The sequence below is a fragment of the Chiloscyllium plagiosum genome, unplaced genomic scaffold, assembly GCF_037043375.1.
Source record: "Chiloscyllium plagiosum isolate Xiang-an unplaced genomic scaffold, Cpla_swu_hap1 HiC_scaffold_1, whole genome shotgun sequence".
Lineage (NCBI taxonomy): Eukaryota > Metazoa > Chordata > Chondrichthyes > Orectolobiformes > Hemiscylliidae > Chiloscyllium > Chiloscyllium plagiosum.
This window is the reverse complement of record NW_028270139.1, coordinates 169,932,068-169,945,767: the sequence shown is the minus strand read 5'-3', so window position 1 is coordinate 169,945,767 and position 13,700 is coordinate 169,932,068. Positions and strand designations below refer to the sequence as shown.

Below are 13,700 nucleotides of genomic sequence, written 5' to 3'. Positions count from 1 at the left end.
TTCAGCTCCAGGACATCTCTGCAGGAGTTCCTCAGGGTAGTGTCCTAGGCCCAACCATCTTCAGCTGCTTCATCAATGACCTTCCCTCCATCAGAAGGTTAGAAGTGGGAGATGTTTGCTAATGATTGGACAATGTTCAGCGCCAATCACAACTCCTCAGATACTGAAGCAGTCGAGAGTGTGTTGCTGGAAGAGCACAGCAGGTCAGGCAGCATCCGAGGAGCAGGAGAATCGATGTTTCGGGCATAAGCCCTTCATCAGGAAGGAGGCCTCTTGACTCTGACCTCCAGCATCTGCAGTCCTCACCTTCTTCCGGATCGTGAAGGAGGACATTTCCAAATGCTAAAAGATCTGGACGGTATCCAGGCTTAGGCTGACAAGAAGCAATTGATATTCACACCACACAAATGCCACGCTTGGACCATCACCAATAAGAGACAATCTAACCACCACCCTTTGACATTCAATGGCAACACCATCACTGAATCCCCCACTGTCAACATCCTGGGGGTTACCATTGATCAGAAACTCAACTGGACTCACCACATGAACACAGTGGCTACAAGAGCAAGTCAGAGGCTTGGAATCCTGTGGCGAGTAACTCACCTCTTGACTCCCCAAAACCTGTTCACCATCTACAAGGCACAAGTCAGGAGTGTGATGGAACACTCCCCATTTGCCTGGATGGGTGCTGCTCTAACAACACTCAAGAAGCTTGACACCATCCAGGACAAAGCAGCCCACTTGATTGGCCCCACATCCACAAGCATCCATTCCCTCCACCACCAACGCTCAGTAACAGCAGTGTGTACCATCTACAAGATGCACTGCAGTAATTCACCAAAGATCCTTAGACAGCACCTTCCAAACCCACGACCCCTTCCATCCAGAAGGACAAGGGCAGCAGGTACTCGAGAACACCACCCCCTGCAAGTTCCCTCCAAGTTACTCACGATCTTGAATTGGAAATATATCGCCATTTCTTCAGTGTTGTTGGGTCAAAATCCTGGAATTCCCTCCCTAAGGACTTTGTGGGTTAACCCACTGCAAGTGGTCTCCAGCAGTTCAAGACCACCACCACCTTCTCAAGGCCAACTAGGGACAGGCAATAAATGCTGACCCAGCCAGTGATGCCCACATCCCATGAGCAAGTTTAAAATAACTGGAGATGGCATGTCTGAAAGACTGACACCAGTCCTGGGGGTGGGGGGGGTGGGGGGGTCTGTATCTTGGGGATAGTCTGTGTTGGGGCCTAGGGCCAATATTCTTGTGAGCCACAAACTGGAGAAGTAGAGAGGGTTTGGAACTAAACATTGAGGGCAAGGGATTGAATTCTTCGTTTAGAACAGAAATGAGGAGAATATATCTTTTGTCTTTGATTGTTTTTCTCTCAGAAGGTGGTGGAAGTGGTTTGAGACAGAGGTAGGTAGATTCCTGTCAGGCAGGAAGTTAAACTTTACTGGGAGAGGATGGGAATGTGATCAGCCGGGATCTGATCGAGTGGCAGAGCAGGGGTAAGGGGACCGAAGGGCTGCCTCTGCTCCTGTGTGTATACTTGGGGAGATACGGGAAATCAAAGAGCAAAGGCAAGGCAGGAAAGTGATTAAGGGAAGTGATAAACAGAAAGGGATAGAGTACAATTCTGGGTAAGCCATACATAAGACCTGAGATTACAAAAATAATCAAAAGTAAAGCCTCTGTATCTGAATGCATTCTAACCAAAAAACAATGAAAACCCCTCTTGGTAACAGCGACCTGAATCTGATTGATTATTGCATTTGAATGTGAGAGGGGTGGGTCTAAAACTAATATTTTGAACTTAAATAAGAGCAGTACTGAGAGTAATGCCAGCTAAAGTGGGCTGGTAATTAGAGCCAACAGAGATGCAGGGATCTTCCAGAATAGATACATTCTAATGGGTACGGATAACTTCACGGCATCAGCCACCATTTGTACTGAAGTGAAAATGTTGAAGTTTGTATTAAACTGAAAGGAAGAGCATGTATTTGCACAAAGACAGATGGCAGGTCAGAAATGTATACAGATTACAAAAGAACAGCAAAGAATGGCTCAAGTTAATAAGGAAAAAAAGTAAGTGAAAATATAAAACAGAGTTTCAGCAGCTATTTAACAAAGAAACAAGGTAATAAGGTGAGTGTTGCTACTGGAAGTGAGAGTGGAAAATGAATAATGTCAGATGAATGAAACAGGGTTTTTTCCGTGTCTTCACTGTACAGGCTGCAACTAACATTCCAAAATTAACGAGTAATCAGGTAACGAAGGGAGGGAGAAACTGGTGAGAATTATAATCAGTGGGAAGTGAGCCAATAGTGAACCTCTTGTTGAGTTGAGAAGATTGAAGGGGAATTTCCTAGAAACCTAGAAAAATTCTAACAGAAATGGGCACAGTAAATGCAGGAAGGATGGCCCAGGTGGCTGGGGAATCCAGAACCGGGGGCAGGGGTGTCACAGTCTAAAGATACACCTCTGGGCCACCCGGACGAACCAACCCAACCACCCTGTAGCACAGCATTTCAACTCCCCCTCCCACTCCACCGAGGATATGCAGGTCATTGGACTCATCCACCGCCAAACCACAACAACGCGACGGTCGGAGGAGGAGCGTCTTATCTTCCGACTGGGAACCCTCCAACCACAGGGGATGAACTTGGACTTCACCAGTTTCTTCATCCCCCCTCCCCCCACCTTGTCTCAGCCGAATCCCTCCAGCCCGGCACCGCCTTCCTGACCTGCAGTCTTCTTCTTGACCTCTCCGCCTCCATCCTACTCCGACCTATCACCCTCACCTTGACCTCTTTCCACCTATCACATTTCCAACGCCCCTCCTCCAAGTCCCTCCTCCCTACCTTTTATCTTCTCCTGCTGAACACTCTCTGCTCATTCCAGAAGAAGGGCCTATGCCCGAAACGTCGAATCTCCTGTTCCCTGGATGCTGCCTGACCTGCTGTGCTGTTCCAGCAATAAAGTTTCAACTTTGATCTCCAGCATCTGCAGACCTCACTTTCTCCATGGATAGGATAAATAGACAAAGTCTTTTCCCTGGGGTGGGGGAGTCCAGAACTAGAGGGAATAGGTTTAGGGTGAGAGGGGAAACATTTAAGAGGCAACTTGTTCACGCAGAGGGTGGTACGTGTATGGAATGAGCTGCCAGAGGATATGGTGGAGGCTGGTACAATTGCAACATTGAAAAGACTTGTGGATGGGGACATGAATAGGAAGGGTTTAGAAGGATATGGGCCAAGTGCTGGCAAATGGGACTAGATTTGTTTAACATATCTGGTCAGCATGGACGGGTTGGACTGAAGCGTCTGATTCTGTCCTGGATATCTTTATGACTCTATGACATCTGCTGATTCCCCATTACCTACAGCACACATTATTTCTTCAAAGATCTCCCATAAATTAATGAAAGTTGGCTTCTCTTTGACAAATCCGTGTTGGCTCTGCCTGATTGCATCAAACTTATCCAAATGCCCTGTTATAACTTTAATATTAGAACATAGAACAGTATAGCACAGTACAGGCCCTTCGGCCCACAATGTTGTGCCAAGAATTTATCTTCATCGAAGATCAATCTACCTCATTTTACTGTTGTCCTTGTGTTGTCCAGCAGTCACTTAAATGTCCCTAATGTCTCTGACTGTACTCCCACTGCTGGCAGTGCATTCCACACACCCACCACTCTCTGAGTAAAGAACCTACCTCTGACATCTCCCCTGGACCTTCCTCTGATCACCTTAAAATTATGACCCCTCGTTACAGCCATTTCTGCCCTGGGGAAAAGTCTCTGGCTGTCTACTCTATCTATGCCTCTCATTACCTTGTACACCTCTATCAAGACACCTCTCTTCCTCCTCCTCTCCAATGTGAGAAGCCCTAGCTCCCTCAACCTCTCTTAAATTAGAAAGTAGTTGGAGGATTTGAGTGAGAGGGAGAGGCTGAACAGGCTGGGGCTATTTTCCCTGGAGTGTGGGAAACTGAGGGGTGACCTTATAGAGGTGACCTGACAGACAAGCTCTCCAAACCAGGCAGCATCCTGGTAAATCTCCTCTGCACCCTCTCGAAAGCATTTACATCCTTCCTATAATGAGGCGACCAGAACTGGACACAATATTCCCAGTGTGGTCTAATCAGGGCTTTATGGAACTGCAGCAAAACCTCGCAGCTCTTAAACTCAATCCCCCCTGTTAATGAAAGCCAAAAGACCATACGCCTTCTTAACAATCCAATCCGATTGGGTCGCAACTTTGAGGGATCTATGTACGTGGATCCCAAGATCCCACTGTTCCACCACACTGCCAGGATTCCTGTCTTCAGCCCTGTATTCAGCATTCAAATTCGACCATCCAAAATAACTCATTTTGAATTATCCAAGTTAAGCTCTATCTGCCACTTCTCAGTCCAGCTCTGCATCCTGTCATTGTCTTGTTGTAGTCAGCAACAGCCCTCCACACTATCAACGACACCAAGACCTCTGTGTCATCAGCAAACTTACTAACCCACCTTCCATCTCTTCATCCAACCACGGATACAAACTAATAAGAGCAGAAAACAGATCCTTGCCACCCGAGCCTACACATCTCTTCAACACTACAGACAATTTCCCATGGCTAACCCACCCGAGCCTGCACTAACCTCCAACACTAGAGACAATTCCCCATGGCTAACCCACCCTAGCCTGCACTAACCTCCAACACTACAGACAGTTTCCCATGGCTAACCCACCCTTGCCTGCACTACCCTCCAACACTACAGACAGTTTCCCATGGCTAACCCACCCTAGCCTGCACTAACCTCTAACACTACAGACAGTTTCCCATGGCTAACCCACCCGAGCCTGCACTAACCTCCAACACTACAGACAGTTTCCCATGGCTAACCCACCCTAACCTGCACTAACCTCCAACACGACAGACAGTTTCCCATGGCTAACCCACCCGAGCCTGCACTAAACTCCAACACGACAGACAATTCCCCATGGCTAACCCACCCTTGCCTGCACTAACCTCCAACACTACAGACAGTTTCCCATGGCTAACCCACCCTAGCCTGCACTATCCTCCAACACTACAGACAGTTTCCCATGGCTAACCCACCCTAGCCTGCACTAACCTCTAACACTACAGACAATTTCCCATGGCTAACCCACCCGAGCCTGCACTAACCTCCAACACTACAGACAGTTTCCCATGGCTAACCCACCCTAACCTGCACTAACCTCCAACACGACAGACAGTTTCCCATGGCTAACCCACCCGAGCCTGCACTAAACTCCAACACGACAGACAATTCCCCATGGCTAACCCACCCTTGCCTGCACTAACCTCCAACACGACAGACAATTTCCCATGGCTAACCCACCCGAGCCTGCACTAACCTCCAACACGACAGACAGTTTCCCATGGCTAACCCACCCGAGCCTGCACTAACTTCCAACACTACAGACAATTTCCCATGGCTTACCCACCCGAGCCTGCACTAACTTCCAACACTACAGACAATTTCCCATGGCTAACCCACCCTAGCCTGCACATCTCTTCAACATTACAGACAGTTTCCCATGGCTAACCCACCCTAGCCTGCATTAACCTCCAACACGACAGACAGTTTCCCATGGCTAACCCACCCGAGCCTGCACTAACTTCCAACACTACAGACAATTTCCCATGGCTAACCCACCCGAGCCTGCACTAACTTCCAACACTACAGACAGTTTCCCATGGCTAACCCACCCGAGCCTGCACTAACTTCCAACACTACAGACAATTTCCCATGGCTAACCCACCCTAGCCTGCACTAACCTCCAACACTAGAGACAGTTTCCCATGGCTAACCCACCCGAGCCTGCACTAACTTCCAACACTACAGACAGTTTCCCATGGCTAACCCACCCGAGCCTGCACTAACCTCCAACACGACAGACAGTTTCCCATGGCTAACCCACCCGAGCCTGCACTAACCTCCAACACTACAGACAGTTTCCCATGGCTAACCCACCCTAGCCTGCACTAAACTCCAACATTACAGACAGTTTCCCATGGCTAACCCACCCGAGCCTGCACTAACCTCCAACACTAGAGACAGTTTCCCATGGCTAACCCACCCTAGCCTGCACTAACCTCCAACACTACAGACAATTTCCCATGGCTAACCCACCCTAGCCTGCACTAACTTCCAACACTAGAGACAATTTCCCATGGCTAACCCACCCGAGCCTGCACTAACTTCCAACACTAGAGACAATTTCCCATGGCTAACCCACCCTAGCCTGCACTAACCTCCAACACTAGAGACAGTTTCCCATGGCTAACCCACCCGAGCCTGCACTAACCTCCAACACTAACAGACAGTTTCCCATGGCTAACCCACCCTAGCCTGCACTAAACTCCAACACTACAGACAGTTTCCCATGGCTAACCCACCCGAGCCTGCACTAACCTCCAACACTACAGACAGTTTCCCATGGCTAACCCACCCTAGCCTGCACTAACCTCCAACACTAGAGACAATTTCCCATGGCTAACCCACCCTAGCCTGCACTAACTTCCAACACGACAGACAGTTTCCCATGGCTAACCCACCCTAGCCTGCACTAACCTCCAACACTAGAGACAATTTCCCATGGCTAACCCACCCTAGCCTGCACTAACCTCCAACACTAGAGACAATTTCCCATGGCTAACCCACCCAAGCCTGCACTAACCTCCAACACTAGAGACAATTTCCCATGGCTAACCCACCCGAGCCTGCACTAACCTCCAACACTAGAGACAATTTCCCATGGCTAACCCACCCTAGCCTGCACTAACCTCCAACACTACAGACAGTTTCCCATGGCTAACCCACCCGAGCCTGCACTAACCTCCAACACTAGAGACAATTTCCCATGGCTAACCCACCCTAGCCTGCACTAACCTCCAACACTAGAGACAGTTTCCCATGGCTAACCCACCCTAGCCTGCACTAACCTCCAACACTACAGACAATTTCCCATGGCTAACCCACCCTAGCCTGCACATCTCTACAACATTACAGACAATTTCCCATGGCTAACCCACCCTAGCCTGCACATCTCTTCAACATTACAGACAATTTCCCATGGCTAACCCACCCTAGCCTGCACTAACCTCCAACACTAGAGACAATTTCCCATGGCTAACCCACCCGAGCCTGCACTAACTTCCAACACTAGAGACAATTTCCCATGGCTAACCCACCCTAGCCTGCACTAACCTCCAACACTAGAGACAATTTCCCATGGCTAACCCACCCGAGCCTGCACTAAACTCCAACACTACAGACAGTTTCCCATGGCTAACCCACCCTAGCCTGCACTAAACTCCAACACTAGAGACAATTTCCCATGGCTAACCCACCCGAGCCTGCACTAACTTCCAACACTAGAGACAATTTCCCATGGCTAACCCACCCTAGCCTGCACTAACCTCCAACACTAGAGACAGTTTCCCATGGCTAACCCACCCGAGCCTGCACTAACCTCCAACACTAACAGACAGTTTCCCATGGCTAACCCACCCTAGCCTGCACTAAACTCCAACACTACAGACAGTTTCCCATGGCTAACCCACCCGAGCCTGCACTAACCTCCAATACTACAGACAGTTTCCCATGGCTAACCCACCCGAGCCTGCACTAACCTCCAACACTAACAGACAATTTCCCAAGGCTAACCCACCCGAGCCTGCACTAAACTCCAACACTACAGACAATTTCCCATGGCTAACCCACCCGAGCCTGCACGAAACTCCAACACTACAGACAGTTTCCCATGGCTAACCCACCCGAGCCTGCACTAACCTCCAACACTAGAGAAAATTTCCCATGGCTAACCCACCCTAGCCTGCACTAACCTCCAACACTACAGACAGTTTCCCATGGCTAACCCACCTGAGCTTGAACTAAACTCCAACACTACCGAGAGTTTCCCATGGCTAACCCACCCGAGCCTGCACTAAACTCCAACACTACAGACAGTTTCCCATGGCTAACCCACCCTAGCCTGCACTAAACTCCAACACTACAGACAGTTTCCCATGGCTAACCCATCCGAACCTGCACTAACCTCCAACACTACAGACAGTTTCCCATGGCTAACCCATCCGAGCCTGCACTAAACTCCAACACTACCGACAGTTTCCCATGGCTAACCCACCCTAGCCTGCACTAACCTCCAACACTACAGACAGTTTCCCATGGCTAACCCACCCGAGCCTGCACTAAACTCCAACACTACAGACAATTTCCCATGGCTAACCCACCCGAGCCTGCACTAAACTCCAACACTACCGACAGTTTCCCATGGCTAACCCACCCGAGCCTGCACTAAACTCCAACACTACAGACAATTTCCCATGGCTAACCCACCCGAGCCTGCACTAACCTCCAACACTAGAGACAATTTCCCATGGCTAACCCACCCTAGCCTGCACTAACCTCCAACACTAGAGACAATTTCCCATGGCTAACCCACCCGAGCCTGCATTAACCTCCAACACTAGAGACAATTTCCCATGGCTAACCCACCCTAGCCTGCACTAACCTCCAACACTACAGACAGTTTCCCATGGCTAACCCACCCGAGCCTGCACTAACCTCCAACACTACAGACAGTTTCCCATGGCTAACCCACCTGAGCTTGAACTAAACTCCAACACTACCGAGAGTTTCCCATGGCTAACCCACCCGAGCCTGCACTAAACTCCAACACTACAGACAGTTTCCCATGGCTAACCCACCCGAGCCTGCACTAAACTCCAACACTACCGACAGTCTCCCATGGCTAACCCACCCGAGCCTGCACTAACCTCCAACACTACAGACAGTTTCCCATGGCTAACCCACCCGAGCCTGCACTAACCTCCAACACTAGAGACAGTTTCCCATGGCTAACCCATCCGAACCTGCACTAACCTCCAACACTACCGAGAGTTTCCCATGGCTAACCCACCCTAGCCTGCACTAACCTCCAACACTAGAGACAATTCCCCATGGCTAACCCACCCGAGCCTGCACTAACCTCCAACACTAGAGACAGTTTCCCATGGCTAACCCATCCGAACCTGCACTAACCTCCAACACTACAGACAGTTTCCCATGGCTAACCCACCCGAGCCTGCACTAAACTCCAACACTACCGACAGTTTCCCATGGCTAACCCACCCTAGCCTGCACTAACCTCCAACACTAGAGACAGTTTCCCATGGCTAACCCACCCGAACCTGTACTAACCTCCAACACTAGAGACAACTTCCCATGGCTAACCCACCCGAGCCTGCACTAAACTCCAACACTACCGACAGTTTCCCATGGCTAACCCACCCGAGCCTGCACTAACCTCCAACACTACAGACAATTTCCCATGGCTAACCCACCCGAGCCTGCACTAAACTCCAACACTACCTACAGTTTCCCATGGCTAACCCACCCGAGCTTGAACTAAACTCCAACCCTACCGAGAGTTTCCCATGGCTAACCCACCTGAGCCTGCACTAAACTCCAACACAAGAGACAATTTCCCATGGCTAACCCACCCGAGCCTGCACTAACATCCAACACTAGAGACAATTTCCCATGGCTAACCCACCCGAGCCTGCACTAACCTCCAACACTACAGACAGTTTCCCATGGCTAACCCACGTGAGCCTGCACTAACCTCCAATAGTACAGACAGTTTCCCATGGCTAACCCACCCTAGCCTGCACTAACCTCCAACACTAGAGACAATTTCCCATGGCTTACCCACCCGAGCCTGCACTAACCTCCAACACTAGAGACAGTTTCCCATGGCTAACCCACCCTAGCCTGCACTAACCTCCAACACTAGAGACAATTTCCCATGGCTAACCCACCCGAGCCTGCACTAACCTCCAACACTACCGACAGTTTCCCATGGCTAACCCACCCGAGCCTGCACTAACCTCCAACACTACAGACAGTTTCCCATGGCTAACCCACGTGAGCCTGCACTAACCTCCAATAGTACAGACAGTTTCCCATGGCTAACCCACCCTAGCCTGCACTAAACTCCAACACTAGAGACAATTTCCCATGGCTAACCCACCCGAGCCTGCACTAACCTCCAACACTAGAGACAATTTCCCATGGCTTACCCACCCGAGCCTGCACTGCAAAGCGGTAGATGTGGTATATATGGATTTTAGTAAGGCGTTTGATAAGGTTCCCCATGGTAGGCTACTGCAGAAAATACGGAGATATGGCATTGAGGGTGAGTTGGAGTTTTGGATTAGGAATTGGCTGGATGGAAGAAGACAGAGGGTAGTAGTTGATGGCAAAGTTTCTTCATGGAGTGCCGTCACTAGCGGTGTTCCGCAAGGATCTGTTTTGGGACCATTGCTGTTTGTCATTTTTATAAATGACCTGGAAGAGGGGTTAGAAGGTTGGGTGAGCAAGTTTGCGGATGATACGAAAGTCGGAGGAGTTGTTGACAGTGAGGAAGGATGTGGCAGGTTACAGCAGGATATAGAGAAGCTGCAGAGCTGGGCAGAAAGGTGGCAAATGGAATTCAATATAGCTAAGTGTGAGGTGATTCACTTTGGGAAGAATAACAAAAAGATGGGGTACTGGGCTAATGGTCGGATACTTGGTAGTGTGGATGAGCAGAGGGATCTTGGTGTCCATGTACACAGATCTCTGAAAGTTGCCACCCAGGTAAATAGTGCGGTGAGGAAGGCATATGGCGTACTGGCTTTTATTGGTAGAGGAATTGAGTTCCGGAGTCCTGAGGTCATGATGCAGTTGTATAAGACTCTGGTGCGGCCGCATCTGGAATATTGTGTGCAGTTTTGGTCGCCATACTATAGGAAGGATGTGGAGGCACTGGAACGGATGCAGAGGAGGTTTACCGGATGTTGCCTGGTATGGAAGGAAGATCGTATGAGGAAAGACTGAGACACTTGGGGCTGTTTTCAGTAGAGAAAAGAAGGTTTAGGGGTGACTTGATTGAGGTGTACAAGATGATTAGGGGGTTAGATAGGGTTGACAGTGTGAACCTTTTCCCGCGTATGGAGTCGGGTATTACAAGGGGGCATAGCTTTAAATTAAGGGGGGGTAGATATAGGACTGAAGTTAGGGGTAGGTTCTTCACTCAGCGAGTCGTAAGTTCATGGAATGCCCTGCCAGTAGCAGTGGTGGACTCTCCCTCTTTATGGGCATTTAAGCGGGCATTGGATAGGTATATGGAGGATAGTGGGTTAGTATAGGTTAGGTGGGCTTGGATCGGCGCAACATCGAGGGCCAAAGGGCCTGTACTGCGCTGTATTCTTCTATGTTCTATGTTCTACCCTCCAACACTAGAGACAATTTCCCATGGCTTACCCACCCGAGCCTGCACTAACCTCCAACACTACAGACAGTTTCCCATGGCTAACCCACCCGAGCCTGCACTAAACTCCAACACTACAGACAGTTTCCCATGGCTAACCCACCCGAGCCTGCACTAACCTCCAACATTACAGACAGTTTCCCATGGCTAACCCACCCTAGCCTGCACTAAACTCCAACACTAGAGACAGTTTCCCATGGCTAACCCACCCTGGCCTGCACTAACCTCCAACACTACAGACAATTTCCCATGGCTAACCCACCCGAGCCTGCACTAAACTCCAACACTACAGACAGTTTCCCATGGCTAACCCACCCTAGCCTGCACTAAACTCCAACACTAGAGACAGTTTCCCATGGCTAACCCACCCTGGCCTGCACTAACCTCCAACACTACAGACAATTTCCCATGGCTAGCCCACCCTAGCCTGCACTAAACTCCAACACTAGAGACAGTTTCCCATGGCTAACCCACCCTAGCCTGCACTAACCTCCAACACTGCAGACAATTTCCCATGGCTAACCCACCCGAGCCTGCACTAACCTCCAACACTACAGACAGTTTCCCATGGCTAACCCACCCTAGCCTGCACTAACCTCCAACACTACAGACAGTTTCCCATGGCTAACCCACCCGAGCCTGCACTAAACTCCAACACTACAGACAGTTTCCCATGGCTAACCCACCCTAGCCTGCACTAAACTCCAACACTAGAGACAATTTCCCATGGCTAACCCACGCGAGCCTGCACTAACCTCCAACACTAGAGACAATTTCCCATGGCTAACCCACCCGAGCCTGCACTAAACTCCAACACTACAGACAGTTTCCCATGGCTAACCCACCCGAGCCTGCACTAAACTCCAACACTAGAGACAGTTTCCCATGGCTAACCCACCCGAGCCTGCACTAAACTCCAACACTACAGACAGTTTCCCATGGCTAACCCACCCTAGCCTGCACTAACCTCCAACACTACAGACAGTTTCCCATGGCTAACCCACCCTAGCCTGCACTAACCTCCAACACTACAGACAGTTTCCCATGGCTAACCCACCCGAGCCTGCACTAAACTCCAACACTACAGACAGTTTCCCATGGCTAACCCACACTAGCCTACACTAACCTCCAACACTACAGACAGTTTCCCATGGCTAACCCACCCTAGCCTGCACTAAACTCCAACACTAGAGACAATTCCCCATGGCTAACCCACCCGAGCCTGCACTAACCTCCAACACTACCGACAGTTTCCCATGGCTAACCCACCCGAGCCTGCACTAACCTCCAACACTAGAGACAGTTTCCCATGGCTAACCCACCCGAGCCTGCACTAACCTCCAACACTACAGACAGTTTCCCATGGCTAGCCCACCCTAGCCTGCACTAAACTCCAACACTACAGACAGTTTCCCATGGCTAACCCACCCTAGCCTGCACTAACCTCCAACACTAGAGACAATTTCCCATGGCTAACCCACCCGAGCCTGCACTAACCTCCAACACTACAGACAGTTTCCCATGGCTAACCCACCCTAACCTGCACTAACCTCCAACACTACAGGCAGTTTCCCATGGCTAACCCACCCTAGCCTGCACTAAACTCCAACACTACAGACAGTTTCCCATGGCTAACCCACCCGAGCCTGCACTAACCTCCAACACTACAGACAGTTTCCCATGGCTAACCCACCCGAGCCTGCACTAACCTCCAACACTACAGACAGTTTCCCATGGCTAACCCACCCGAGCCTGCACTAACCTCCAACACTACCGACAGTTTCCCATGGCTAACCCACCCGAGCCTGCGCTAACCTCCAACACTACAGACAGTTTCCCATGGCTAACCCACCCTAGCCTGCACTAAACTCCAACACTAGAGACAATTCCCCATGGCTAACCCACCCTAGCCTGCACTAAACTCCAACACTACCGACAATTTCCCATGGCTAACCCACCCTAGCCTGCACTAACCTCCAACACTAGAGACAATTTCCCATGGCTAACCCACCTGAGCCTGCACTAACCTCCAACACTACAGACAGTTTCCCATGGCTAACCCACCCTAGCCTGCACTAACCTCCAACACTAGAGACAATTTCCCATGGCTAACCCACCCGAGCCTGCACTAACCTCCAACACTACAGACAGTTTCCCATGGCTAACCCACCCGAGCCTGCACTAACCTCCAACACTACAGACAGTTTCCCATGGCTAACCCACCCTAGCCTGCACTAAACTCCAACACTACAGACAGTTTCCCATGGCTAACCCACCCGAGCCTGCACTAACTTCCAACACTACAGACAGTTTCCCA

The 13,700-nt window shown here is 50.2% G+C and overlaps 1 protein-coding gene across 1 annotated transcript in view; it reads left to right on the top strand.

Annotated features, from left to right (window-relative positions):
• LOC122555142 (inactive carboxypeptidase-like protein X2) overlaps positions 1-13,700 on the top strand; it is a 238,991-nt gene that overhangs the window by 36,639 nt on the left and 188,652 nt on the right. The gene's annotated exons all lie outside the window — the stretch shown is intronic.